The sequence below is a fragment of the Apteryx mantelli genome, chromosome 3 (assembly GCF_036417845.1).
Source record: "Apteryx mantelli isolate bAptMan1 chromosome 3, bAptMan1.hap1, whole genome shotgun sequence".
NCBI lineage: Eukaryota > Metazoa > Chordata > Aves > Apterygiformes > Apterygidae > Apteryx > Apteryx mantelli.
Genome location: NC_089980.1, coordinates 85,587,332 through 85,612,052, shown reverse-complemented (window position 1 = coordinate 85,612,052; position 24,721 = coordinate 85,587,332). Strand labels below are relative to the sequence as shown.

Below are 24,721 nucleotides of genomic sequence, written 5' to 3'. Positions count from 1 at the left end.
AAAGTAGAGATCTAGAAATATGAGAAAACTTTAGCCTAATTAATGACTCTCCTTGTAGAAAATTTGGTTCCAAGATAACACAGTTTAATTATTATCACCATCATGACAGTAACCCTCATATCTTTAACACTGTGTCCATTTAGTAACACAGCATGGCCCCATGGTGTTTTCATTTGACCGCCTCCGTTGATTCAGGCTGACACAGCAAAGTACTTCACAGCACGCAGTGAAAAGACAGTGCACGGCTCAAGCAGCTGCTGCCCATCTCGTCTGGGGAGAAGACAGCAGTGGCAGGCAGACGTGGTCCTCTGCCTCGGAGATGCCGTTTGAACATCACTGAATTAAGTCATGAAATGCTAAGTGGAACCAGGTCTGTTGGTTTGAAAGGACATGCCAGAAATGTTGTAAAGCAATGCATTTTCACAATGTTCTCGCTGCGACAGGGATTCGTAGTGTCCCTGTACTTCATCAGTCCTTTTAGAGAGGAAGAGCAGCAGATAACAAAATGCCTTGAGCTTAAAGAGCTATGCATAGGGAAGTTAAATCAAACAGGGCCAGACTTCACTGTCTTTACTTAATTGTTAAATGAGTATTTGCAACTCGAAAGAGAAATATGCCATGATTGCCTGATTCCAATTAGATTACTCAAGGAGTAGGTACCGCTTGCTTTTGGTAAAAATATTGAAATGTGACCCAAAGACTTCTTCAGGCGAGACTGGGTTACAGAAGAGCACAGTTTGGAAAGTACAGAGGTGCAGAAATAAAGTGTAAACCAATCTATTCAAAATGTGTGTCCTCCCCTTCTTTCTCTCAAGATATTTTGGCAGTATAGATATGGACTGCCACTGTATCTTTCATTCCCATTTTCCGGAAACCAAGGAGAATAAAAACCAGAAAGGTTTGGGTAATAGTTCTTCTGGTGGAACAGAGACCTGAATTTGGCCACTTACAGCAGCTTGGTGATGTTTGATACAAGCCATTAAAAATACCCTGTGTAGTCTATACAGCTGTGAAAATGGAGCCAAATCCTTTTAATGTGCTTTTATCAAGAACATATTTTGATGTACATCTGTGTGTTTGCCTAAGCCTATCTATTATTATTTATCCTCTGAATCTGTCAGATATATGGACAATAAAATCTACAAAAGTAAAACCTTATTTGATATAGATTGGCCTTGTTTCCCTGAATTTTCTGCACTTTTTAAAGCAAACATTAGCTTTGTTACCTGGAACACCTGCAACTTCCTTACAGTGTAGGAAGTATAAGATGTTACTGAGTTTGAGTATAAAAATCCATTTCAGATGAAGATCTATTTTTCATTATATATTTAGGTTACGTTTTAGACAAGAAAGTGTGCAGACACTCTATGGCAATCAGGTATGCAGCCTGATGACTTTCCTATCTTATTCTATTAGCCCCATTACTCTTGGATCGGTCTTGAGCAGACCAGGCTCCTGGGTAGGTATATTATGTGAGGGGAGACAGAAGGGGAATTGTGGATAAAAAAAACCTCTTCCTTGAAAGAAAGTGAAAAAGGAATGTTTGGTCAAACCTCATCAGTGGTACATTCTATTTTGTAATACTTTTCCCTTGCTTAAGAAATAGTGTACTTTAAAGGTCAAGTATTTCACTTTTGAAATCCATTGGTGGCATGGTTAGTGACCAGAGAATTGTTACATCTAGTGATCGAGAAAGTGGCAGGGAATTGAAAGGAAAACAGAATACATGTCAACTCTTTTTTTTCCAATAATGAAGTATTTTCTTTTTCTTTTTCAAAATAAATTATTGCTATGGGCAGTATTGACTGATGTTTTAAGCAGATGAAATAATGGGAAAAATATCTGATGGTATAATTGCTTTAACTGTGCATTTTCAAGTGAGGTGTCTAGCTGTCAGTTTTAACAAGTTTAAAAAAAAAAAAAAAAGGAAAAAAAGAAATACTTACCAAAGCTATTTCTCCTCATTCAGGGAGCTAAAATGGGGATTGGATTTTTTTTGTTTTTTTTTTTTCAGTAGAATGGGGAAAACAGGGTTTCCTCCTTCACTTGGTTCTGCTTTCAGTCTTTTTGCTGCATTCTGGCTTTCAATATTGCTGAAAAATTAGATGAGGTCAAATTTAGAAGTGAAGTAAAACTGTACAAAAGGCCCCGACATCAAAACTTCATCCAGCTGTCATTGATGTTATTACGAACTGGATAAGCTCCTTAAACTCCCTTCAAGGACTGAAATTTTCTTACGCACATGTAGGTCCAATCTGCTGCTGGTGCCTAGCAGTGTTTAAAGACGGGTTGATTTACATACCAAGAAGACAAAGAGGAGGTATAAACGTTTGAATTCTTGTCACTTCTCAGAATGCAAGCCTGCCCATGACTTATGTTATTGGAAGGTAATATTAGGGAGTATATTTGTGCTTAATTAAAAATCAGCTTACGGCATACTACCTTACATACTGTTCTAGTAAGGCACTGTTATAATCATTTCCCAAATTTTTGGCTCACTAGTTCTTGTCTCTAAATCTGATTTCTTGTCAAACTATTGGGAAACAAGCATGTAAAGAATAACTTAGGAGTAGCCTGATCAGCTGTATAATGAATGATAGATGCTACCATTATCCATTGGAGGGTTTCATTTCACTCATAAAATGGAGTTCATCTGGAGAAGGAAGTTTGAGGACACCCTAGAAACCAGTACAGACTCTTATTAACTGTTTGTTTTTCAAATCTTATTCATTTCACACACTCTAACATCCATTTCTATCACAGTCTGTTGTTCCTACATGATTGCATTTTAAGTGTACTTCATATTTTTTATTAGATTTCAACTTTGTGGGAACATTTCTGTCTCTCTTCCCCATCACCTATGTCAGAAGAAACTGGGAGAAAAGCCTTCCTATCAGTCATTTGAAATTACACTGTGAGAAGTATGTGGGAGAATAATCTGTGAAATGCTATTCCTTAGAAATGGTCTAAAAAGGGAAACGGGGAAAATCAGAGCTACAGACTCCATTATATTCTTACTTAAATAAGGTTTAAATCTATTTACTGCAAATTAAGAAGTTGCTGTCATAAAGAAGGTTAGAAAATTTGTCTCTTAGTGATTTAATTTTATTCTAAATTACACAGTCTAATATGCAAATATCAAATTTATTGGTTATTTATATTTTTTATATAAATATACAATTTCCCAGAAAATTGTTGACCTTTCATTAAAGTATCCAGCATCAACATTTGCCACCTGAGAGCCAGAACTTTCTGAGTTCTGGATGTTCCTGTGCTAGAAGAGAGATCCAAGGTTTGGGTATTGCAAAATCCTTTTCAACAGTTGTAATCTAAACAGGAAAAAAAAAATCATAGTTTTGGCCAGCTTCAAATTTATTTTAAAGGTTATTGAAAATGTATATGCTTAGTAAGAGCAAGATACTAATTTTGATGACTCCAGTTTAGGCACTGCAATGCCTGAAAACAGCACCATTCAGATTGCTCAGAGTGCCAGTATGAGGCTTTTAAGGTCCCTGTAGAGACAATGCATTGAAATACATCTCTGAAAGAAGATTCATGTTTTCAAACATTTTTACGTGCAAATCTCTATGTACAACAACTCAGCAGGGTTTTCGTTGCAGGATTCTGATGTCAGGGAACAGTGTGAGGATCCTACAGCTGTTACAAAAAACACTGTGTGCAGGGTACCTGAACTGGATGTGAGTGTGCACACTTGTGATCCCAAATGTCAAGGTCTGTCAATTAGCCCCTGTCTCAAGAGAACTCCCTTCCTTTTTCACATATCTGTTTTCAACTCTGAAAAATAAGGAATGAGATAAAAGTCTAGGATGTTGGATGACATGCAGAGCAGCAGTAAGAAATGAGAAAAAAACTCTTTACTTGATCATGTATTGCCAAAATTATATATATTTTTAAAAGACTGCAAGAAGTTCTTTAAATATATGATGCAATGACCAAAACTGCACTGGCAATGGGGTACATGAGATCACATGAAAAGTTTCATTTTTCTCATTCCTGTGATTTACAGAGTCACATATATGCAAACCGCAGTATACACCCAACTAGTCGTCTGATGAACCTATTTTGAATACATTTATAAGGTCAGATTCATTCTCATTTTAAAGATACATTAGAAATTTTAAAAATATATTAGAAATCCCCCCCCCCCCAATTAAAACACTCATTTTGATCCATGTTCCTGTACTCTGGGAACAACTTAAAAATAGACCTGCCACAAATTTTAGATCCTTTATAAAACCTTATAAAAATTGCCTACAACTTTTTCAAAATGCAAATGCTTCTACGGCAGGGCCATGCCAGGAAGTGGGACAAGAATTGTTCCACACAGTTCCTACACCATCAGGAGTTATGCCCTTTTGTACATAATATCTACTATTAGAAAAAAAAAAACACACACTAAAAATTACCAAAGAAAGAAAGGAAAGAATCAGCATAATATAAACTTGTCTCTTAATAATCCTGTGTTATGTCAATACATAAAAGAGGTTCTTAAAATGCTAGTCTAAAATAGTTTTGAAGTACCTCATAAAATTAACAGTCCTACAGAGTATTTATGACACTGAACCATATTTAATAACACTATGGTTATAGGAGTTATAGGTTGTACACTTAAGATATTATTTACAGAAGGGAAAGACCAGTTCCATTTTTATGAGAAAGGTGTTTCTCTTGTTCAGGGCAGCAGCTGATTAGCTTCCCACAACTTTTGGATTGTGTCAGACAATGAAAGAGGCCTGATGCTAGACTTCGTAAAGCTCTGAAATCATTTGCATTTGTTTTGTAACTACATTTCCATGCAAATGTAAAGCATTCAGCTTAACATCAGCAGTTTTAAACCAACTAAGTAGAGACACTTTGTGAGACTTTGTCAGAGGGAAAGGATTAGAACCCTTAGGCTTGACTGAAATGCTGGTGGAGTATAACTCATCCGAAGAAGTTTCAAGAGTTTAAAAAGTCACCATTTATTTCTTTCTGAACTTCTCCTCCTAGCCAAAATAAATAGCTGTTCTGTACCTTGTAGGCTGTAAAGATGTTGTAAATGTTTTTTCCTTCTTTTTTCCTTAACTCTTCCCAGGTAGTTTCTTCTTTTTACATTATAATAGCTTAACATTAATCTCTGCACACCTATACCCCAATCATCTGGATTCTCTTTCCAAACTTTCTTGCTCCATATCACTGTTCAAACTCATTGTTGATCTGTCACCTTTTTATAAGATTAATTTGTGCTTTTAGGAAATCACTGATCTCTCGCTTAGCCCAGGGTAGGATAAGCAAGCACACAGGTACAGTTCAACGTAACAATTCACTGGTAGCAAAAGCACAATGAGAACCTCCCATCCTCACTGGCCACTTGCCACCCTTTCCCATCTTTATGTTTTTCCTGATGATTTTTTTTTTTTTTAATACAGATCATTTCACACAAACAGCACAAGCACAGCTGAATAGGCAATAAACTGGAGCATAGATCTGGGAATGTGTCACTGTAAGAGAGGAGTCCAGGAAAACCAGCTTGGCTGTAGGAGGAGGAATATACACACAGATACACATACACACTCAATGGTCTCTGTGTATAAGTACAGGGAGTGGACACCATTTTTTGGTCTCCATACTACAAAATTTTGAATTTGATCCTGATGGCCACAGAAATTTAACTGGTGTAGATCTTCCTTAGCCTGGGAAAACTCTAACCCACAGCTACAAAGACCAGAAGGGATTGCAATCATCACAGTCACAGAGGACACAGGCTACAGACTGCCACCTTGCAATTCTTGCATTAAGCATTTATTTGAGCTGTAAATTTTGAATCCTAAGTGACAGAGAATCCATTACATTAACCATAAAAGCTCTTAGTGGTTAATAATCTTCACTACAAAAAAAAAAAAAAAAAGTGCTTTATTTTTAGGCTGAATTGGTCTAGCTTCAGCTTTTGTCCCACCAGTTTAAATGAATTCACCAGAGAATGGCTACACCACTGTCACAGCTGCCAATTCCAAATCCACTGTGAGTTCTTCCACAGTGGAAAAAAGTTAGTCCAGGAGTATGAAAAGGAGAGGTTCACTCCTAGGCAGGTGGTGGAAGGTATTACTAGCAATGTTGTGCTTCCACCTCTCCTGCCCCCCATCTTCTGTGTGTGTCTGCCTTCTTCCCTTCCCTCCTTCCCCCACTCGTGTGCTCCGTGCTGCTGGATACAGTCCAAGGAAAGAAATTCACTTAGTTCTTGGACTACAATTCTCTGCTGTCATGGTTTGAAGCATGTGATTCAAACATGCAAGTGACTGGAGAAGCCTCTGCCAAAGCCCAGAGCTTACTCCTCCCCATAGCCCACATGTGAAACACATGGTCAGTGCAGCTCCTCTTTCCCTGTTACATTGACTGACTACTTACTGGCTGGGACTGGCTTAGTGCAACAGGATGACATACCTCATAATCCAGATTAGTAACCAACAGGGAAGCCAAATTGCCTCTTCATTAGATTTGTAATGGATACAGAGGAAGAATAGAATAGGATGGGATGGGATGGGATGGATTGGGATAGGACAGGACAGCACAGGAAGGGCCATGAAGTACTAGAAGGTCCAGGCGCTTGTAAAGGGGAAGCCAAATTTGAGAAATTGGAATAATAGAAATCATTTCTCTATGTCCTAGCCAGTTTTATATTTTGTTGGCAGCTAAAAACTCTTATAAGCAGTGTGGGTTGCCAGATAAGATATAGTTAGAGTATTTAAAATTTTCTTTTAGAATTATTAGCTTGGTATGTTTCATGAGAGCTATAGAGTCACAGTACAGGTTTTGCAGGTGCACTGATATGACTATCAACAGAGTTATGATCAGACAGAGCTGAGTAAATGACGGTGGGTTTATCAAATGCCTTTGGCAGTGTCATAAAGAACTAGACTGCATCTGAAGCACTGCAAGCCTGTATTTCATTTTGCCTTTAGTGGGAGGACACATTATGCTTGTAGTTTTGATTAAGACACACCTATGATCTGCAAAAGCATTGTCATCCCAGTGGTTATTCCTCAGAGAAGAGAAGATGCGAGGTGGTTGTTTTTTCTTCAGAGCCAATGCCATAGCTCAAGAGATCAGAATGTTTCTGTCACAAGTCAGCACAGGATGCAAGATATTAGATCTTGTTTCCAGCACTTGCACTGCCCTTTCATTTAGCCATTCTGGGCATTTATTTCAGCTTGAACATTGGTAAAGGCAAATCAAGACACTGATTAGCAGGAGTAAATATTGCAGCACTGCATTGTATTTAGAAATCAGGGTGTGCAGTAAGGAAAGGAAAAACATTTCAGATGGATTTTACTTTTGAAAGTTGGAACACAGATTTATTCCTTTCTCATTTGGCAATGGAAAATATGTTTTGATCTCTCAGGACATGAAGAGATGACTTGTCTGCAAAAGTAGCACAGGTTCTGATCGTAATGTGCTAGGACTGGTAGAGTTACTTTGCTTAGTTCATGAGAGCATTACCCACTCCCATACTTGTCCTTTTGGAATCATGATTACTTATATGAACTTTTAAGAGTGAAATGGCTTCATGTCTGCTTTAAGCCAGACCAAATGTGAGGGGTAGACCTGCCCTTTCCTGGCCCCTCTGTATGTTTTCACCACCTCCCTTAAAGCCCATATGGCCACAGAGTAAATTTGATCAGAGACCTAAAAAACTAACCTAACAAAAAGTGGTTTTTTTTTGTCATCTGGATCCTTTTCCAGAAATTGAGCTCTCTGCATGTCCACAAGTACCACCGGCAGCAAAAGGGATGTGACCAGGGCATTGGGTAAATAGGGAGAAAGAAGGGATGGGAGAAAAATTGTCCCTTTTGACTATAACCTGTACTTGTGTCTGCTTAAAATCAGCCACGTGTATACAAATCCTAGGTTCTTCTCCCTGCTTGGGCTATAATCCCATTGGGTCCAATATGCTTAGTCTGCACATTCACTTCTTCTCCTCAAGAACTTTTGGCAGCTATGAGCTGTGGTTTATATTGGGTGATTGGAATTAGCATTCCAGTTGAAGTGAATTGGAATAAAGTGGAATTATCTTAAATGCCCATAAGGAGACCAAAGATGGGGTGGGAAGTTATTCACCTTCTCATTCAGTTCTGAGTTCTGAGAGGCAGAAGCGGTTAATTCCTAGGTGTTACAAACAAAACTGTTATCCGTGTTATTATGACCACTAGGAGCAGGATCTCCAGTGCAAGCACCCAGTTCCCTGAGGAATGTCCAACCAGTACAATTTCAGGTTATGAGAGCTGCTTTGAGGCAGTTTGAGATCCAATTATAAGATGATGAGAACACTTGGGGGATGCATAGGACACTGTTTTCAAGAAATTATCTCCTCATAGATAAAATGACCTATGATAATTAGTAGAGTGAATAATATCATCTGCTTAAGTTAACTAAGTTGCTACTTTCCGGCACACTTCCATTACATTATATAGGAGGAATATTTATTGATGGAGGAGTCCCTGCAATTCAGTTACTCACAAGGGCCAGAACATGCTTTTGGAGTGCAGGTGGTTGGCCCTGAACTGTCCCCAGGAACCTAACAAGCTAGTCAGAAAAGCCCCCTCCAGCACAGATGCACAGACAGACCCCCTCCAGGCAGTGGCTGCATCAGTGAATTACAAGATGAACTTTGGATGACTGAAGAGCAAAACATCTTGTTTTTTCAAGCCAGCTGCTGGTGTTGGATTACTTCCCCTTGCCCAACCATGCAACTTTCAATCCACCCCTGTTCAACTCAGTTCCTAGCCTGGATGCATTTAAAGTATGCAAGTGATTTATTCTCCATAATGCCACTGTAAGCACACTACTGTTTACTAGGCCTTAGCTGTGTTTTCTCCAGGCTTGAACTTTAATGACTCATATTGATATATGTGACATGATAAGCACTTTTAATATTTAATTATGAAGAAGATTTTTGTGATACTCTGATTGTGATTTTGGTTTTGGCAGTGGATAATCCTCACAGGGTAATTTGAGAGCTTTTGGAAGTGAAAGAGAAAAGAAAGTACATTTATGCCTTAAACTAATTTCTGGAAAGGGGAAAAAGGAAAGTGACATCCCAAAATAGGCTCTTCCATCAAAATTCAGCCAGTAAGCATGCTGCAAGCAGGGTTATCTCTCTATAGAAGGCCAAATATCTCAGCCTCAGATACAAGGCTGCCAAAACAGGAGAGATATGTGACTTGTCTCTTAGGCTGCAGGAAAGGCAATGTGACTGTAGAAAGCCCTATGCAGAAGCATTTGCAAGAACAGTGTCCTTACCATGTCCTCAGTCAGAAAATCTAAATCAGTCTAGGAGCATTTCAAAAGATGGTAGAACTACTGCTCTCATGTTTGTTTTCTCAAAGCTTATGAACAAAAACCCTGTAGAGTGTGACTCATCCTAACCTTACTTGCCATCTCTATCAGAATTCATGTCATGAGTTAAAACCACAGTCAGGATCTTCATCTGAAAGGTTATACATTTTGTTCAAAATCTAATGTTAGGAACCTAATCTATGTTTTCAACTGTTTATCATCAAGTCATCTGACATTTTTGGATATCATGAAAACTATGGTCCTTCTTAATTCAACAGCATTGCAACTGTCCATCTATTTTTCATTCAGTCACATGTTGTGCACTCATTCAGGAGTGTCTTTTGCAGCCAATATTTAGCTATGATTACTAAACTAATCATTTACAGCTATTCAAGTCAGGCTTTGAAGAAAGAGTTGCTTGTCTTTCAAAGGTCAACACAAGAGAAGGTTATGAGGAGAAGGCTAAAGCTCGGAGGCTGTTAATACCCCATCCGGAGTGTCTAAAACACATTATTGTCCCAATAATCAGATATTTGTAGATTTAACTTTTGTTTTGCTGGATGAGCTAATATTTGAAACAGTAAACAGAGAAGTTTGTCTGAGCTTGGTAGAAAAATAAGGATCTAAAGACTAAGCCATTCTGTCCAAGACCTTCATTTTGTCGGCTGAAGCCAGGCAGAATACTGCGCTGCAAGGTCTCTTCTTTCAAAATACATCTCCACCCACTGTGCTGTTTGCCTTATACAAAAAACAGCAATGTACATGTTGGGAGGCCAAGACGTGCTCAGAATGATTCTTAGTGGCAGATGAATGCAGTTGTCTCTTAGAAATGCATTTCCAGAAGTGTGTTAGTATTATTATGACTTTTAAAAATTTCAAACAGAAAATCAGACCCGGGCCATTCATTTACTGGGAAGGATGATCCACAGTTTTCTGTTGCCACAGATGAAAAGTCAGAAAGAATAGATCAACAGGGAAAGACATCGCTTTTAACGACATTATAAAACTAATCATAGCCCAGTAATACAACAGTTTTATACCACTGCTATTCATCTTACAGAATGTCTGATCAGTGATTGGCATTGTTCAACAGATGAGTCAAAATGGAATTTTGCAAATACAGAAAATAGATTTCATATCTGCATATGCTGATTGATTAAGCACTTTCAAATTTTTATAGACCATATATTGCAGCATAATTGGGCAAAACAAAAATCCATCTGAAACCTCCAGAAAAGAACTGGGAGAGAAAAAGAAAACTCTCTTCACAGATCTGCAGAACTGTACAGGTTGTCTGCTGTCTCTTTCTTAAGCCAAAAGTCTGATCTGAGCCTGGCCTGGAATTGTCACAACTGTTCCAAGCCGCCTGGAATATCTACTCCGAGCTCTCACCCCTACTACAAACATACAGCAACCCGTATCCATCTCATATTTCAAAACAAAACAAAACAAAACAAAAAACCCCTCTAAAATAATTTTTTTAAAAAAAGTTATAGTAATACTATATTGTCTTATGTCTCTCCTCACAGTGACAACTGGGAAATGTCACATGCAACATTAGCCTGTAATTATAATCTGTCATTGCTGTTCAGACAAAGAAAAACTCTCTGGGGAGGAAGTTTGCGTTGTTTCTCAAATTAATTTTGGCTAAACAAAGTAACTAGAGAGAAAGCCCATCTAACACCTTGTGTATTATGTTTCCTTTATCTATTAGCATTTAGGGCACACAGCCAGCTTTTAGAAACTATTCTCTTTTCACAGCCGTTTCCCCAAAAGACTTGAATGGTTCAACAGCATATAACATAAACCAAATCCTAACATAATTTTAGCATTCTACTGGTATCATTCTTCAAGGAGTTTATGATGAAGCCTGTTACACCCCACTAGAAATCAGCATTGTTTGACTATGGCAATCTGCACACATGCAAAGAATTTTTCATCATCCTTGGAAATGAGTAGTTTTGATAAGGTCTTTATAAGAAATTCAGATACGGCCTATATTTGGGTTGCATAAAGTTCTGCTCGTAGCTTGAGTTTATCTTTATATAGGTAATGCACTGCTAACTGAAGGCCTTAAAATTGTTCATTCAAGCCCATCTGAAAACATAGCTATTACTGATCTTTTCTTCTAAGCTCTACAGATCTTCACAATCCTTCTCTCGAACTGATTAGATTTCAGCAAAACAGCATTTTCTATTTCATGAAAAAATGATCTACGAGAAGCAGACAACTCCATTTTATGACCTACATATCATGTTAGATACCTGTAGATAGAAGATACTGTTTAAACAAATGTAAACCATATATTTTTAGCTGTGAATTATTATCCTGGATGTGAAAACTGATATGGATAATTGTTGGCTACCTTCTGACTAATTCAAAGATATGTACTCCACAAAACATACAAATCAGAACTTATTTCCATCTGTATATAAGGTTTTCCTTTTTTAAACAGTTTTTACATTGTAAAATATAATTCCAGCTCCTGTAAGCTTTGACATAGGCCCTACATTTGGCAGAACACATGGAAATTTCAGGAAGTCTATTCCAAATCTGAGCAAAATGAATACTGTCATCATGTTACATTTAGAACTACCACGCCCTACTTCTCTACCTTCCTGTACAAATATGCTTGTGCCTGCATACACACGTGGAAAGAAACAAGAGTCCTCCCCCAAATCTGATAGGAAGGCAATTCTGGCTCTCAGAGCTATAATGTTCCTTTCTTCTGTTAGTTTACTTCTCTTGTAACCCATGCAACGGCAATGAAGACAGTTCTTACTGTCTTATTTTGTTTGAGACCAACTCCCAAAGCCTGTCTCCAGAGGCCACTATCAGTCATTTTTCTCTCTCAGATGAATTTCATCCTGTTTCTAGAAGCTCAGTTCCAATATTGACAGTATTTTTCACTTTAATTTTGAATTTTGAACTATTTGTTCAGGAATCACTTTAAGCTCTCATTCAGGGAGCACCAAGGAGCACCAATACATGCTTTTTATTTGCCCAGTTGTAACTAACCACTATAGCTTGAAGGATGAATAACCAACTCTTTGTAACCAATCCACTGTGTTAAGAGGAGCTAGTAAATGACTGTAAATATCCAAGATACATCATCCACATGCAAAAAATAAACAAACAAAAGTAAAAAAGGAGAGAGAAATGTAACTTACTAACTTCACTTAGGCCAGTGTTCATCTCACCAGAAGTTAGTTGCCTATATCTGTAATCACTGCTGTAGGTTCCCTTGATAGTCAATTAAAAAAAAAAAATCCATATCCAAATGGCTATTGACATCATATTCTGTAGACATCCATTCTAGGATGAGATAAACTGACATATTCAGATGAATAGGTTAGGCAGATATCTTTTAGGCCATTAGGTTAGCTGAGATGGATCCCATTTTCAGTTAGCACAGTGTACATCACAAAGATTTATTGAAAAATGGTTACATTTCTCTTTGAAATCAGTTTTATGTTATAAGCTTGATATGAGCAGAATTAAGACCGTGTGACAATGAGTTTTTAGCTAGATGTATTTCTAGGAAAGAGAAACCCCAAATGAAAACTGTCTCAGCAAATGTAAATAGTAGGTTGATAGCTAACAATTACTGAGTAAGACAATATGTAAGGAGCAGCCAAGCACTTCTAATATCCCCATGAAAACTGTTATTGTATAGTGCGTTTGAAAGTAGACTAGAAACAGTAGTTAACTCCTCCCACATTTTGGAAATAAAGCTATCAAAATCTCACACAGTGGTAAAATACAGTGATACTGCTGTCAATTTGATATACAGTCTTCTTTCCTTTCCTTTTTAAAAAGAAGAAGAAATAAATTATGTAAGAGACAAACTGATAAAATTACAATTTCTGACATTTCTGACATCCTTATAATATTAAAAAAAGAAAAAAACCTGATGAGAATGAATGCAGAACTATTTCCCTCCATCCTGCTGACACTTTGAGTTATTCATTGCAGTCACAAGTAACCTCCTCTTGCGTTATATCACCATGTCTGAAAAGTTCTTGGATGAAATCTGACAACCTTCTTAACTTGTCTCTACCCAGTGTTTTTGGTGATCAGATTTCCCGATTTACTTCTTTTACCAGATGAAAGGCTTGAGTCATGGAAGAAATAGCAGAATATATTAATTTGTGATTTCAGGTATAACAGCTTTGCTAATCACTGTAGCTGATCTGCTCACTAATTTCAGGTATGTTGAGCTTTGACCTGTCCACCTTAACATCATTTCAAACCCTAAAATATAACCTATTGCAGCTGGACAAGATAATTAAAATATCTTTGATTCTACTCTTAATTTCATGTGTATAGATTATATGTGTGCATAGTTTAGCCTTTTAGGAACATTTTAGTTGCTCATACTGACAGATACCAGATTTTTTCTAACTGCCCTACAAATAGGTGCTAATGAATCTAGTCCGATAGTTGCAATAGTATGCATAGGGCAATATTCATATATGGTTGAAGAAAGGATTTGTATGGTCAAAGCAAGAAGGGGAAAATCAGTATATAATCCTTGAAGGGAAATATAACTAACATAGCAGTAATCACAAAAGGGGAAAAGAGGTGGCAGCAGCTAACCAGCTAAAGGGGTATAGCAAATAACCCAGTAAAAAGTGGTGTCAAAGAATCTCTTGTTGCCCATACCACAGACTGATTATCCTAGGAAAAGCAAAGGACATTTTGGGCCAGTGGAGTTGACTAGGGGATTTCTTGAAGTCTCTTCCTGTCCTGCAGTTCTATAATTTAACCCTAAAAAAATTGAAGAGCAAGCAACATGGAACAGGCCCAAAGTCCTCCTCTGCCACCACAACAGTAAGCAAGGAATGGCAGGAGCATAGCTTTATGACTCCTAGGTAATCATGGTATGGCTTACAACTCCCTTTTCTCCATCTTGCAGTGCTGCAACATGTTTTAACTAATGCAAAATTTTTATGCAAGCTTTGTTTATCTGTCCATGACAAGGTTCATGACAGACAGTGTCCCTCTGGAAGTAGATGTGGCTTCTGTTTGATACTAAGTCTGATTCTTCTGATGATTCAAATATGTTTTCTTTTTTTTCCTCTCTCTCTCTCTTTTTGACAGGCAAACCCTTTGGGGATCAAATGCCTAATCAAAGTGAAAATGTCTGGTGCATCTGTTAATGACTTGGAATAGGAAAACCTGACTGGACACAATCTAGGACAAATTATTATTTAGTTATTAATAATGCTTTATACCAATAGGGAGACACTTTCCAGAATATTAAAAACAGATCTTATGTTTTGGATACGTAGTAAGCAAATATGCACCCATGTCTAACAGTGTTAATTGTCTCTTTCCCACTCTTTTGTCAGTGCTGGTTTTGGCCATCACTTGTCTATTCTCTGTCTTCCACATTTGCTAGTGATTCATTTTATCTGTTCATCTGAGTGGAGCTGGACAATTCTTTCTGAACATTTTGTAACTCTAATGAATCCTTCTTTGCTTTTTTTTTTTTGTGTGTGTGTGTGTGTGTGTGTTCCTGAAAATTTGAAGTATTTCATTTCAAGTTTAATGGAACATCCCATGCAACAAAAAAATGATATTTTGGGGTGTTTTGTTTTGTCAAGTAAAAATTAAAATTTTGAATCACTTTCATCTGTAGCAGTTTTATTTTTATTTTTAATTTCCATTGCTGAATCAGTAAAATCAATTACTTGTATTGGCCTAGCTTCATCAGCAAAGAATTTGCTGCCTTCTTCCATAAAAGGGTTGCTCAAATCCACAAGAAATATCCCCTCTTCCAAAATTATCAGTCTCCTTTCTTCACTGTCACACTTTTGCTGATTTTCCAGTTTCTTCTGTTTAGATATCATTTTTTTTGGGAAATTTCTTCACAGGAAATTTACCTTCCATTATGAGCTAGAGATGAAACAGAAGTGTAAGGGAACAGCTTGAATCAAATCTGCTACAGATGGAATAATGGCATGTAAATTATACCTCATGGGTTGGGGGTATATACTTTAATCTGCTTTAAAATGCATTTTATTTACTTGCAGTGTTTTAAATATTAATTATAATTATAATAATAAGTGCCTACTGATGGATGAAATATTTGCTTTAGAGACAAATCTTTTAAAATACTTTTAGAGGTGTTGAGGAATCATAACTATCCGATGTTAAATTCAATGAAAGACTGATGAATGCATGGTAGTGGTCAAGTGCCACCTAAATTGCACATGAAATGTGCCCTAGAATTTTTCAGGGTTTATGCATAATCTCTTTTCCGTTGCCTGCCTCCCCTACTTTGGGGAAAATAATTCAGGTCTACTTCAATATACTTCAGTGCTCCTGTACTGAATTGTTTTCCCTATAACACTGCCATTCTTCACCCTACCTTCACCATCATACTGATGATATATGAAGGCTACCATCTAATCTGTGTGTCCTACACATTTGTTATAAGGATATGGTCTAAATGTTTGAGGAGGTCTGAAGGAGTTTCTGGTAACCAGTTCTGAAGCAGGGGTTCCCAAAGCACTGGAACAGTGGTCACAATGTCTCAAAGATCATCATGTTTGGACCTTGCAGATGAAAACACTATAAAAGTGATATGATTTAGTGGATCAGTTACAGGGCCATAAGAGCACAGTTAGGGAACAACCACTGTGAAGATAGCACTGTTTTTGAACACATTTCCCAAAGCGGATGAGATACCTACCAACTATGTTATTAGGAAACCCAGATGTTTCCTGGCTATTGAATACTCCTGGCCTGATCCAACCCCGGGGTAAATGGGAACAGTTTCATTTCTTATAGGAAACTTTTCAGATCAATTCAGCGCTAATGTAAATGGGAGAAGATGTGCTGAAGAAGTGCAAAAGGGCTGGAAACGACCTTTGATCTTTGTGGAATAATCCAAATCTGGCTTTAAGTTAGGGATGGTATATCTCTATTTTACAGATAAGAGATTCAATCCTCTTTTTCCTGGAGATTTACAATATAGAAGCACCTATCTCCAGTGGATGGCTTACACCACCACAACTAACATGCAGTAAAGTGTATTTTACCCCATCCATCAAAATGCTAACATTTACTCACACACTACTTAATCTTACAAGAGCATTTCAGCTCTTACAATTCTTACAATGCATTTCAGCTTCCCAACATCACACCTAATGGTCACAAGGCTGGGAAAAATCACTACATAGTCAAGTCAAGAAAAGGACAGATCCAGTTGCAGGGCAGGCTAGAGTTGCACTGATAGACAACAACCCTAGGTGCAGATGGTATTTGTGGCTCCTTTCTTGGATCTAATGGAGAACAGATGTGCCTTGGTGAGGACAGGATTAATCCTCAAAGATCCCATATCCCCTGCTATAGGACACAATGAGTCATTCATACAAGAAGAAGAATGCCCCAAGCGAGGAGTATGCTGAATTTTCCAGAAATGGGATGGGATTCTTCTTCTGGCTGAGTGCAGAAGAGGGCATTGTAGCTTCTTTTGGAGTGATGAATGGTTCCTCTAGCCAGCTGGAGAAGGCCACCTGCATGCCATGGACTGGGAAATGGGGAAGTACTCAGGGAGTAGTTAATAACTCCTTGGATTGACAGGTGCAGATTGTGCAGATTTTTGGCACGTGGTGGCTTCAAACAGCAGATTTGCATTCACCCTCAAATCAGGACAAGAGCCTCTCCAACTTATGTGTGCACATTTGTGTGGGTTTAAAGATGTTGTATTTTATAAAAACCCTTGTTGACTCATTCCAGAAGTGAGGCAGGGGCTTCTTCATTGTGCAGCTTTCGCTGTGTGCCAGCAGAACACAGTGAATTGAAGACAGTATTCCAAGCAGTCTAATGCATTCTTGCTGCTGTGGTTAACTTTCAGTACAAAGCAGGAGGAAAACAAAGGGCTAAAGAAGGGAAAATTCAGAAAGATCTACAGTCCAGGGAACCTGAAAGGGATTAACTTGGTCTCCCAGGCATGATTCGTTATGCTGATCTGAGAGAATAAGACAACGTGAGGCTGTGGTAGCTGCCGACCTGCTAAGCCCCTTGCAAGTCTGAATTGGCAAATATCACATCCCATCCTGAATGACTTGCTCCATCTGTGTTTGCTAGTGTCCACATTGACAGCTGCCTGCCATCTTGGCAAGAAAGTCAATGCAATCTGAGAATCTGCAGTAGATGTCTAGCTCATGCAGAAACAAAAGCCCACAGGTTTTAGGCTAACAAAGTCTGTTAGTTAGCCACTCCAGTAAATAAAGAAATCCATGCATCCCAGTATATAAACTAATTCCAAAATCATTAGCAGTGTTTGAATCCATTGACACAGTGGTGGCTAAACATGCGTTTACTCACACAGGTTAGTGACGAGTGCTGAAGACTTCCGTATGCATTAACTTCCAGTTAGGGGATTTACATGTGGAAGGTACATAATGTTTCTTTAAAAAACAAACAAACAAACAAAAAAACAAAAAAACACAGCAAGAGATACATCAATCTATCTCATTCATGACATACAGACAACAAAATATTAGCAATTATCATCTATAACCCGTTCTTTAACAGACCAAAATGCAAATCCCCACCTATATGTGATTAGCCCAGCCACCTTTCATTTAAAAGTAAGAATACAGTCACAGATTTTATATAGAAATCATTTACTGCCTACCATACATCTACTACATATTTTCCTTTTGTGTTACTTTAGTTTTGCATGGTTGCAGACTCATACATTAGGCCTGATCTTTCTGATGTGCTTTTAAAGAGGAGAAAGTATCTCAGAAAACAACAAAAAATATCATGGGTTCCATTTTGCCTCCAGGTTCATACATTGAAACCAACTGAAACCTCAGGGTAGAGAAATTTAGGTCACATTTGTGCAAAACAGTTCTGTTGCCACAATACTAGTTGCTTCTGCTTGCATAACTGATATTTTTAAGAAAGCAAAGTAGTCTGTTTCTTAAAGGATATCTGTTCAACCAAAGAATTTTAAGACCCAAAGCTGAGCTCTAACAAGCTGATTGCATCAAACCAGTAAAAAGATTCAGGCAAGATGCCTGCAGTATCACTCACTGGCCTTCTCGCAGTTAACCACTTTGTGGGACGAAGCATTGGCGTTGCCCAGTCCTGGGTGGCTGAACTGCAAACAGAGGACTCCTCTTGGAGTAACTGAGCACCTTGGAAGCAATAAAGAGAGATCAATCCTTGGGTGTCCTTGAGGAAAATGTTTGCAACCATGCCTAGCTTTGCAATGGGCTAAGCAGGCTTAGGGAAGCGACTCGCTCCCTCCCAGTGAAGACTACAGCACAGAAGAGTGTCAGCTCCTAGGGAAACACAAAAATACACAAACTGAACAAACACATCAGCAACACAAAGGCTGGCTTCAGACTATGATCCCTACTGAGGGAGACTTCTGTAAAACCCAACAATAAGCACAGTCCACCACCCAGGGTCTTCTGAGCCCCTTCTTTGCAGGGGATGCAGTTTTTTGGCACAGTCGGAAAAAGTGTAAGATGTTGGTTTGAGAGGAAGCATATCTGAGGCCACGAGGGTAGGTGCTGAATCTCCAGAAACATCATTTTCTGATAGCCTTTTGTTCAGCTCCCTGTGCCAGCAGAGAGTGAGTTTGGCCCACTATAACACTGTATGGAAGGTTAGGATAAAGCAGTTGCAGCAGTCCACCTTTATGTGCTGCCTATTAATAAATGATAGTGCTCTGGTGGTTTTTGAACAGTTCAGCAGGAGTTCAGTGACTTTCATCTCTGTCATTAGAACATGTGGTTTTATTTATTTATTTATTTGGGGAGTTGCATAACGTATCCCCCACACTCTCTCCACTCAGTAAAAACTTTCAGACAATTTGCATAGTTAATTGACAAAATGTTGACTTAGATAGTGTCTCATCCTTGAGCACTGCTTTGTTTAATGTTTCCAATTCCTGCAATTACCTCCCTTGGGTACAAAGCTGAGTAAATAGACTGGCTTTTCACCATACCTTGAAGGTCAAAAAGATTCAGGGTCTGTCAAGCCACTGGGTGATGTGGATGCTAAAGCCCAAGATCCTGCACCAGTTCAGCTTTGCTCTCTGCCCCCAGACATTCTTTATGTCTCTGTAAAAAAGCTAACTCTCAGGAGTTAGGCATAGGGAGGTTAATCCTTATTACTAGTGACACTGGAAAAAGCTTATGACAGATGCACAGTGGGTCCCTTTTGGAAGATTGTGCATAACTGAGAGCATGGGAAGGATGTTTTGCTCAGAACTGCCAGGAGGCTTAGAAACTGTATTAGAAAAAGGCTGTTTTTTCATTGCATAGCTCATTTAATGAACCTTTGTGCGTCAGGGTAAGGGAATGTACAGTATTTGAGCAGATAATCTATGTGACGTAACAAATTAACCTTTGAAAAGAACCTCAATAGTTATGCAAAGCTGTATCGTGCTTTCTTTTGAATGATGAAGCCCCACATCCCCTATAAAAACAAGTTTTTTTCCTGTAAAATAGATGGCTTGTGCTCTGCTGTTACACTTGGTAGCAAAAATAGTGACAGGGAGAAAGAAAAATAATCTTTCTAACTTAGTAGGACATCCTTGCATAGGAAGCATGAATGATGGGGAGGGTACCTCTTCTACCATTCGGCTCCCAATAGGAGAATTTTTATGGAAAAAATTCCTGTTTTAACATAGATTGGTGCTGTTGGTGGGGAGGAGATAAAAACATACAGTAGCTGGATCACACAGAATCTAAATTAACAGGAGTCACTAAGTAGCAGGCTTGTGCTGTGACCTAACCAAAGCACTCACAGAGATTTCACTGTCTCACTGGGGCCTGGACTGATGTCCTGAACATTAGATGGGGCTGTGTAGTTCCCTAGTGCCTGTTTGTGTGATGGTGGGACTGATTCTTTCCTCAGCAGCTGCTTCCAAGTTGCCTGAACAGACTCCTTCTGGGATTGTTGTCCTCTGAGCCATTCTTCTCTGCACCAAGAAGATAACCTTAGGTCCTCTATTTTACCTGCTGCATACCTCTGCATGGCAGAGAACAACACTGGACTTTCCTTGTGTTACAGCCACTGTGATTATACCATAAGCTAACAAAAACATAATAAATGTAGTTTGTATTTGCTCCAAGTGAATTCCTGCTTTTGAAAATGCCAAAATAGTCTAAAGGTCAAAATAGCATGCCCAAAACTTGGTAAACAAGCAGGCTTCAGGACTTCTAACAAAAGTAAATGCAAAATGAAACGGAGGTTGTCCATTACACGAAGCTTGTAGGAAAACAGGTAGCTTTTTTGTTCACCATCTGTTAGGACTGCATTAAGTCACTCCTAAATCCTAGGTAAGTGGTTTTGTGGAGGCAGTTTTCTAAGCAGTAAGGAAAGTCTCACTACAGCTTTTGGATCAGGGACACTGCACCAAAAGTAGGCAAGAAAAGAAAACAATGACAATATCTGAGTGAAAGCTCAGTGTTGAATACAGAGCTGTTCTTGCTCAGTCCTGTTCTGTACTATTCAGTTTTATGCTTGGTAAAGAGCACACTTCTTGACTTAACTGAGTTTAACATATTTTGTTAATTTTCGGAGATATGGAGGTCTTTGGGAATTTCATTCGGTTTGATATATCAAAAAAGTTGGCATTGTAATGGATTTATTTTGAGAGCATTTCTGTGGTAAATCCTTGATGAGGGTCCAGAATAAAATGAGTATTCTGTACCAAGCTAAACCAAATAATTCTAGATAAGGAAATAAACACAAATCAGTTCCCATTCTACATCTTTCTCAACATGTTGAACAAGCGATCCTGCACTTGGTTACTGCAAAATGTCAGCTTCAGAGCAATATACATTCTAGGGGACCATATAGAGTTCAGTGTTTATATTAGGAATCAGAGTCTCCCAAAATGCAGCATGTTTTAAATCTATGCTTAAGGGTATTATCTTATCCTCATTAATTCCAAAGCGAGGGAGCTGTCTGAATAGCAGGAGGTCTAAGCCATGCAGCAAAAATATGAAGTGACTTAAAATGAAGTCAGAAATAAACATGGGTTCTGGTAATCAACTACTTAGCCTCCAGTTTTAGGCATATACTTCCCCTTAGCATATGAACAATCCCATAAAGTGCAAGTGTTTTCAGGACAGATTATGAAAAAAGTCATGCAGCAACAGTAAATACCAGGTGTAGGGGTTGAGGAATGGGAGAGAAGCTGGACTTTAACCTTGTCACTCCTTCAAGAATGACTGTTGACTGTCCTGACCTTGAACTGGTGTGATTTTCTGAAGGGAGAAATTCCACATTTGTGGAGAAAAAGGAAACATTTCTCCGGCAGATTCTTTTGTTAATAGCAGCTGTCTGAAACTGCTCAGATAGCTGGAATGTCCCAGTAAGTCCCAACTGAAGGGAAGGCTTAAAGGACAGAGGACAAGTGAGGTGGTTAGATGTGTGTATCAATGCCATTTCTGATGTGGCTACCTTCTTTTATTTGCATATATCCTCTCTTGGATCTCTAATTAGACCTGGAACCAGATCTCCAAAAGTAAATGCTCCTCTGCTAAGGTCCGGAGTTTGTGTTCGGACAGAATAAAACATTGCTTCTCAGTCTCACTTTGATTATAAACATACACATGCAAGTGCCATTACAATGTAGAACAAATCTCATTGGAGAGAGAATTTGCTAATGTTTACTACAGCCTAAAAAGTCATTGAGTGAACACACTAAGGTCTTTTCTGCTTAGCTGGAATCAACTTAGAGGGCAAGCAATGAATCTAATTGTTACGCTAGTTTCCATGTCAGCAAAATAACAGATGTACAGTATAATGGAGGAGGGGGAATTTGGTTTTTGTTTGTTGAGCAGGTGCTACATTAACTCTCACATGGATGTTTCTCAAGTTCAGTTGGAGCCAGTTGGAAAGGTGCCGAGAGCAAAGCTTCCATTTCATCCACTGGACATCCAGCTGTGCAGCTGTATAAGCCCCCAGAAGCAGCTGAGGCAGTGAAGACAGTGACATCTTGTCACTTCTCCTTCAACCATTTCTAACATCCCACCACACGTACACACACACACACACACACACACACACACACACAAAGCCCAGGAATTGCCCTCCCCCAACTACGCATACACATTACCCAGCTGCCATATATGCCTATCAGAGCATGCTAGCCAGACCAGTGGGATAGCAAGTTACCCTGGGCCTCCAGTGATTACTGCACTCAGCACATCAGGGGATGGAAATAAATCTGCACATGTGCTAAAAAGGACTTTTGGGAAGGATCAGTGGAGCTGTATAGGTGAGACAATGATAAGCTCTGTTGTAAAGAAATGATTTGACATGCCAGGCAACAGCAATCCCACTGGAAACCAGGGTCTGTTTAATAGCAGCACATAGAAAACTTAGCCTGCAATTAGGCTGAAGCCGTCATCAACAGGCAGAAAGAGGCTTAGTGCTATTATAAGAGCTGAGGTGGGTATCAAGTGCGGTCTGTCTTCACTGAACAGTTCTTCCATGCCCAAAGGACTTAGCAACCAATGCTTGTATTTTGCACAAAGATGTTTTCCTAAACGGTGATAAAGCTGTGGATGAAGTGTAGTCCCAGAGATGGGAAAGCATCATCATGCAGACTCCCAGTGTTCAAATGAAATATGACTCCAAACCAACCTGGAACCACAGTGCTGGCATTAGTTTAAATATCACCTGGTAACCTTTCTAAATTTCTGAAGAGGAAGGAAAAGCTAATAGGTGCGCAAGACAGTACTATTCATAAGAATGTTTCCTGTAGGAGTTAATTGCACTGATTGAAAAAAAAAAAAAAGGCTAGGTAAATGTTTTTAAACAAATGCTTTAAAAAAGGTAAATAAACTCAAATATCTGTATTGATTTAATATTCATCAAAGACTTAGTGGAACAAAAACAATCTGTGTGACACTGATATATGGATAAAACTCTATGTAAATGACAAAGTCCTGGGTGGTGGTGAAGAGAGGTGCTATATTTTAAGGAATGAAAGTAAATAAAATCAAATTATTGGCAAGTATAAGAACATACCTACACATATAAGTTCTATATTGTCATTGATATATAGGGAGATTATTGCTGGCTAGTGACTCAGCAGGATGGGAGATAACAGAGGTAGACTTCAGATGTTATGACTTCAGATGTTATGGGTGTGATGCAGAGATAAAGTTTTTAGGTTCTATAATCAACTGCTTATTGAGGCAACTAATCAGTGAACCCACAAGAGAAGAAAATACCCTTAGTGGAATTATGAATGGTGCATAAGCTCCATTTTATTCTGCAATACTGTATTCAGTATACTCAGACTCAGTGTTCTTACTAGAACAAAAAAAGCCTCCAAACCCTGTTACTGTAGTAGTTTACCTCAGAAAAAGGAATCACTAAAAATTAAGAAGCTTGTTAAATTAAAAGGAGCAGCTAAGAGGATAAACATGCTTACAGTTGCTATGGAGACAGTTTATAAAATAAAAATGAGATGCTCAAAGTAAATGTATGCCACAATCAACAGATTCTAAAAAAGCTTAAGAAAACTTAGCATAACTAAAAGGGAGAGTATGAGAAACTATTAAAGGCATCATTCAAAAGTAGAAGTTTGTAGAAGAAACCCAGAAAACTGAGAAGTGTTTAAATGCCGGTAAATGTGTAATAAGGTGTCAAAAAAGATTCTGAAGAACTGCTTGCTACTCACATAAAAGGCTATATATTTTTTTCCAAAAACATAAAACAGGAAGCAAGTGAGTCTCTAGAGCTGATAGGTGACCGAAGTACAAAAAGAGCACTCTAGGAAGTCATACTGTAAAAGATAAATAATTGATTTATATCAACATTTACTACAGAGAAGTTTGCAAGATTTCTGCTAGAGGGAAGTTCAAGGAAGTTTTTCAAATTAAAGTATCAACAGATGAGCTTTAGAACAAGTCCATAAAATAAAGAAATCACAAAGGACAGATAATATTGTCCCAATAGTTCTAAAGCATCTCTGATATCAATATCTTGACTATTAACTGTGATGCACAGCTTTATCACTTAACCTGGTCTTCCTGCCTGAGAAGTTTTGTTCTGTTTTAAGACTTTGAGGGAGGCTTTAGGGAGAAAAAATCGACCAAGAGCTCCCAGTGGGGCAGGGCCACCAGGGTCCATCAGCCCCCGTGCCCCGAGGGAGCAGGACCCCAGGGCAGTCAGGGCAGCCAGGGCAGCCCCAGCCCCAGGGGGTGTTGGGCACTGCCACGGGGCTGGGCCAGGGCCGGGGCCGGGATGGGGGTCCAGGGGTCCATGACCAGGAAGGGGCTGGGCCGTGGTGGGTCTGGAGCAGCTTTAGTGAAGGTTCCCTAAAAACTTCTGACAAAGTTCTTCACCAAAGATTTTAGTTAAAAAAAAAAAAAAAAAGGCTTTCAGA

The 24,721-nt window shown here is 38.7% G+C and overlaps 1 long non-coding RNA gene across 2 annotated transcripts in view; it reads left to right on the top strand.

The window, feature by feature from the left end:
- LOC136991678 (uncharacterized) overlaps positions 1-20,266 on the top strand; it is a 37,009-nt gene extending 16,743 nt beyond the window's left edge. The window contains exons 6-7 of one of the 2 annotated variants that reach the window (XR_010883892.1): positions 144-370; positions 20,227-20,266. This is a non-coding gene — a long non-coding RNA (uncharacterized lncRNA). Of the gene's footprint in view, positions 1-143; positions 1,168-20,226 lie in introns of those variants that run through there. The other variant, XR_010883891.1, reaches the window with a different exon arrangement.
- The last annotated feature ends 4,455 nt before the right edge of the window (positions 20,267-24,721 follow it).